We start from the raw sequence: 5,650 nt of genomic DNA, 5'->3' as shown, positions 1-5,650 counted from the left end.
CTACTCTTTTGCTTATTGCACTATCTGTATCACTCTGCTTTAATGCAAATTTTTAATATACAATGCATGACATTACGACTATTATTGCATTTTTGTTATATATATATATATAGAGAGAGAGAGTAGCACTATTCTAATCCCAGGATTAGAATAACTATTTGGATCACGGCGCGCCCTATATAGGGCCCGAAGAGGCATTCCCGAACTCCTGAGAAAACCCACCCGACCGGTCAAAGGAAAAAACCCACCCCACCCACTTCCCACGACTCCCTCCACTACCCTCTCCTGATCCCATCTGCACACTCCTCACGGCATCGCGCCGCCGCCGATGAACTTCTCCCGATCCACCACCGCCACCCTACATCCTGCCGGCGCGCCTAACTCCGGCCACCTACCGCCGCCGCCGACGAGCGGATCCAGCGCCGCGCCAGGTTCGGCCGCCCCTTCTTCCCAGCGCGCTCCCGCCACCAGAGCGCCCCCCCGGCCCATGGGTCCCGCCGGCGGTCTCCTCCTACAACCCCGCCGTCACCGTCCCCCGGATCCAGCTGCAACTCCGCCACACGCCTCAGATCCGGCTGCGGTGCCGCCCCCACCGCAGGATCCAGCTGCCGTCCCAACCGCGAGATCCGTCCGTCGCCCCCATCCGGCCGCCGCGATGTCACCGTCCATCGCCCGGTGGTGCAGTGCGGCGCGCCCTTCCCTCCCGTCCGGCGCGAACTTCCCTTTACGCCACCTTGACCTTCCCTCCCCTTCGGTGCAGCCTACCCTCTGCTCCGGCGCGCCCTCCTACTCCTCCTCCATGTGCGGCATGAACCTGGTCTTCGACCGCGAGCTCATCGGCCCGCCCATATACTTCGGCCTCATGGGCGACGGCCAGCCCATCGGACGCTACGATGACATGTGGCCGACTGGTGCATCAAGGCAACTATAACTAAACTAAACACACACATCGTCTTTGAGTTTGGTCCGGCTGTACTGAACTTTTACTAAATAATTTGTGTATGTGTGCAGGTGATCTGCGACCACCTTGGGCTAGGAGTCAAGACGGGGCTGCCCTACATCTAGCATAGCAAGGCCAGCAACCCGTTCGTGAACCTCAAGGAGTACAAGGGCATCGAGGACATCATCCCCTTCTTCTAGGTCGTGAAGCTGACAAGGAATGCGACACCATGCAGAAGTGCTACATCTCGCTCTCGCAGCAGGTCAAGGAGAAGCTCGGCAAGATCAACCCCTACTTCATCAAGCTCGCCGATGCCATGGTGATCTGGATCGAGGCCCGGGACATGCTCAACTCCAAGGACTCCAAGGAGGCCGACGCCAACGGCAAGCTCAAGGGGAAGTAGATCGAGATCGAGGGAGAGAACCTTTTTTTGCATTAGCATACTAAGCAGGCGGTGAGCCGGCGTATACCGGTTTCTTCAGTTCGTAGGTTCAATGCGTGCATCAGGTATTCAGGTTCAGGCTGTTGTGTACTACAAAACATTAGCTGCCTGTATGTGAGAAAAGCATGATGTTTCTTATTTTGTTTATGTGAGAAAACAAAAATGTATTTTAGAAGTTCATTTATTATTTCCCCAAAAGTTCATATATTACTACCTGTATGTATTTTGACATTTCACAACAACTGGCAAGAATTGCGACTGGATAGAGCGGCAAAACGATGGTACGCCACTCAAGCAGTGCATCACCGGCAGCCGCATCGTCTCCTCGGCAGCAAAAAGCAGCTTAACTGAAGTTCAATTCGTACGCTACTAGTAGGTCAACTACAGCAGCAGCAGAGTTCTTAGCGTCTTCTTCCTAATTTCCCCATGTGAAATTCTATAAAAAGGAAGGAACAGTCTCCTTCTGGCTCAGCCATCGGTGATCACCTTCGTGCTTCTCCTAAAGACCAAGTCGAACTTCACCAAAAACTAGAAAAAAGATGAGCACGTTCGTGCTTCTGCTGCGGACCAAGTCAAACTTCACCAAAAACTAGAAAAAAGATGAGCACGTTCGTGCTTCTCCTGCAGACTAAGTCGAACTTCACCAAAAACTAGAAAAAAGATGAGCACGGATGCCTGTCGATGTCCATTGTGTCATCCTGCTGACCAAGCAATTCAAAAGGAGCAGGTGGTTTTGTTTGCCTAAAGTACAAACATAAAAACATTCAGTTTTGATTCTCTGTAGTTATTCCTCCTAACTCGAGGTAGCACTAACCATCCAAACATGTGCTCTTATACCTTTTTCTGTTCGAAGTGTGGTGAGGAATGAGAGGTACAGTATGTCTTTTTTATATGAAAAATGTTCGTATAGCAACAAGCAGGAAAGAATTGAAACTATGTCCTTCTTTTGTTTGATTGTTTCTGTATTTGGCTTATGGAAAAATTTACTTGAGTTCCGTCTAGAAAATTTTGAAAATTTCAAACTGTAAAAAAGTTAAAACTTCAAATAGTTAAAAAAATCATATTTCCATGTTTCTAAAAAAATAAACGAAGACGTTGTAATAAAAAAGAGTTTGATGTTCACGCGCGAGGCCCGGCCGCGGCGTCGTCCTGCTCCGCCGTCGCGGTCGTGGAAGATGACCATAGTATTGTGTGTAATGCCTGCACATAGTGTACCAGCACATAGTGTTGTGTGTAATATGAATTGGTGTTGTACTGTGCATGTATATTCTTGTGTAATTTTTTGCTTTTCGAACATGAAGTTCATGTTTTAGAAAAAACTAAGTTCAGAGGTATCACATAACAAAAACTTTCATCCAAAAAAACCCAAAGGTCATTAGAAAAAGCATCTCAAACAATTTTGTAAAAAAGATTTCTCTGTTAAAATAAACCTAGAAGTTCAAATTTAAAAACGGAGTGGTTCGATGTCTATTAGAAAGTAGGATTTTTTCCATTACTAAAATAAATAAAACTAGGAAGTCCATATTAAAAAGATGGAGAAGTTCAATGATTATAGGAAACTCAGATTTTCCTCGTTAGTAAAGAATGGAAACAAGAAGTTCAAAAATAAAATAACAAGAATTTCAACTTTAAAAACTAGAGCGCTTCAAAATTTTATAAAAAAGATTAAGAAAAAAAAACAGGAAGTCCATATTAAAAAGACGGAGAAGTTCGATGATTATAGAAAAATCTCATATTTCCCTCGTTATTAAAGAATGGAAACAAGAAGTTCAAAAATAAAATAACAAGAAGTTCAAAAATAAATTAACAAGAAGTCCAACTTTAAAAAAATAGAGCGCTTCAAAATTTCATAAAAAAGGATTAAGAAATAAAACAAGGAAGTCCATATTAAAAAGATGGAGAAGTTCGATGATTATAGAAAACTCAGATTTTCCTTGTTATTAAAGAATGGAAACAAGAAGTTCAAAAATAAAATAACAAGAAGTTCAACTATTAAAAATAGAGCGCTTCAAAATTCATAAAAAAAGATTAAGAAAAAATAAGATTAAAAATTCATAAAAAAACTCAAATATTTTCATGTAACCGAGAGAAGTTCAGGTTGATAACTGCTAGAAGTTCATGTAATACACGGTGTGCATTTTGTATTAAAAAGAACAAAAAAGAAAAGGCAAAAAGTTTTGTTGTTATAAGTTCAAGTCCTTCGTCGAAGAAAGTCAAAAAAAATATTGTGAGACAGATTTGTATAAAAGGAAATAACATTTGTGTAACACTGACGAATGGATGAGAAAATTACAAACGAAAATACGTCACAGAAGTTCAACTGAAAACAGCAGGAAGTTCGGCTACTACATTGAATGAATTTCAGATGAAAAACTTTTAAAATCGTCGCGAGTATGAAAAAACGATCAACACGGGAAAGTTAAGTGCTTACAGCAGCTTTCCACCGGTATATCACTTGCTCAATTTCGATGAGTGGATGGAGAGCTACGAGCAGTGGATGGAGACCTACGAGCAAAAAAATCACGTGAAAAATAGAATGAAGTTCAGGTACACGCGCCGAGAAGTCCAGGTTCTTCACGCGGTGCATTTTCGAAGAATCTGTTTCGCGATAAAGGCAGAACGCATGATCCCGCCGTTTTCGAAATTACTTGAAAACGGCTAGGAATCAGAGAAAACCATCAACATGAAAAAGTTTCGCATTTTCCGTAGCTTTTCAACGGTATATTATTTGCTCCATTCCGATAAAGTTTGTAGAAATTACGGCAAAAATAGGTTTTTAACCATTTTCAAAACTGACATAAAACCGTAGTGAATTAGGAGAAACAATATATACAAAAAAGTTTCACATTTCTTCAAGCTTTCCAACGCCATATCATTTGCTGCATTTGGACGTACAGTTAAAAAATTAGCTCAAAAATACGAACTCGGTGGAACTTATACCATTTTCTAAGTTACTTTTAAACCATTCAAAATTAGAAAAAACTTTTAACATAAAAAAGTAGCGCATTTTCATAAGCTTTCCAACGCCATATTATTTGCCTCAATTGGATTAGCCGTTTAGAAATGGCGTCAAAAATACGAACTCGGGTGTTCGGTTTACGAAATTTTACGATTTTATGAATTACTCTTTAACCGTAGGGAATTAGAGAAAACTTTCAACATGTGGAAGGAGAGGTTTTGCAATAGATTTCCAACGCCATATTATTTGCCTCATTCCGATAAACGGTTTTAAAATGCGATCAAAAATACGATTCACGTTTTTTGTATGAAGAAAAAACGGTTTTCAAAACTGCTCTTAAACCGCTTACATTTTGCCAAAATTTTCACTTGGGTCATGATACTGATGTACATAGCTATCCAACGGTATATCGCAAGCCCCATTTGGACACCTTTTAGCTGAAGTTCAACCTAGTACTCGGGGAAGGTCAGGCGCGTTACTTGGGAAGTACATGTTGTGATCAGAATATTATTCTGATCCCGTAATCAGAATAGTGTTTATGTATGTATGTATATATATATATATATATATATATATGTGTGTGTGTGTGTGTGTGTGTGTGTGAACACTAATGACACCTTGCAACCGTACACTCTGGTACGACCAATACACCAGGGGCTTACGTACCCACAATATGGTGTGAAAAGTCCGAACACTTTCAGAAGTGCGGCACCCCGAACTTATAGCATTATATGCATCAGCTTCGAATCATGTCTTTGGTCAAATGTTAGGTTTGCCCGGATCCTATGTTTTGGTACCTTACGTTCCGCTCTATCGGCTAAGGTAGCACTAGGAGAACTACTGCGATTGTGCCCCGGTTCTGCCGGGCCGAGCACCTCAGTAGAGAAAGCTAAAACTGACTGTCATGATAAGGCGAGAGACTGGTCGCTGTTCGGCGAGGTTTTCCAAGTCCCTAAAGACTTATGCCGCTTAGGGCGAGGGGCCGGCTCCGTCTGGCTTACAGGCGTGTATCGTGCCCCGAATTCGGCCTTCCAAATACCAGGGGCTTCGCCAAAATTTGAAATTATAGAATTCTATGGCTAAGTGAGAGTGATAAAGCATTATTAGTCCGGTTGCCTTGTTCGTTGTGCTGAGCACCTCCCTCGAAGGACTCAAACATGGGAACAAGAGTGCTAATATTTTAAATTCTAACAAGCGTTGCATAGCGAACATGATACAAGTTTTCATACATACAGGACAACACGAGCAAGTCTCATTCAAATATTACATTTTGCGAACACTCATCCGCGATACGACGGGCACCCGGCAG

General features: G+C 42.4%; 1 pseudogene; it reads left to right on the top strand.

Moving 5' to 3' along the window:
• Window positions 1–655: 655 nt before the first annotated feature.
• LOC123191603 (UDP-arabinopyranose mutase 1-like) lies at window positions 656–1,343 on the top strand (annotated as a pseudogene).
• The last annotated feature ends 4,307 nt before the right edge of the window (window positions 1,344–5,650 follow it).

Source organism: Triticum aestivum, chromosome 2A (genome assembly GCF_018294505.1).
Source record: "Triticum aestivum cultivar Chinese Spring chromosome 2A, IWGSC CS RefSeq v2.1, whole genome shotgun sequence".
Taxonomy (NCBI): Eukaryota; Viridiplantae; Streptophyta; class Magnoliopsida; order Poales; family Poaceae; genus Triticum; species Triticum aestivum.
The sequence above is the reverse complement of the archived record's forward strand: the minus strand, read 5'-3'. Positions and strand labels throughout refer to the sequence as shown.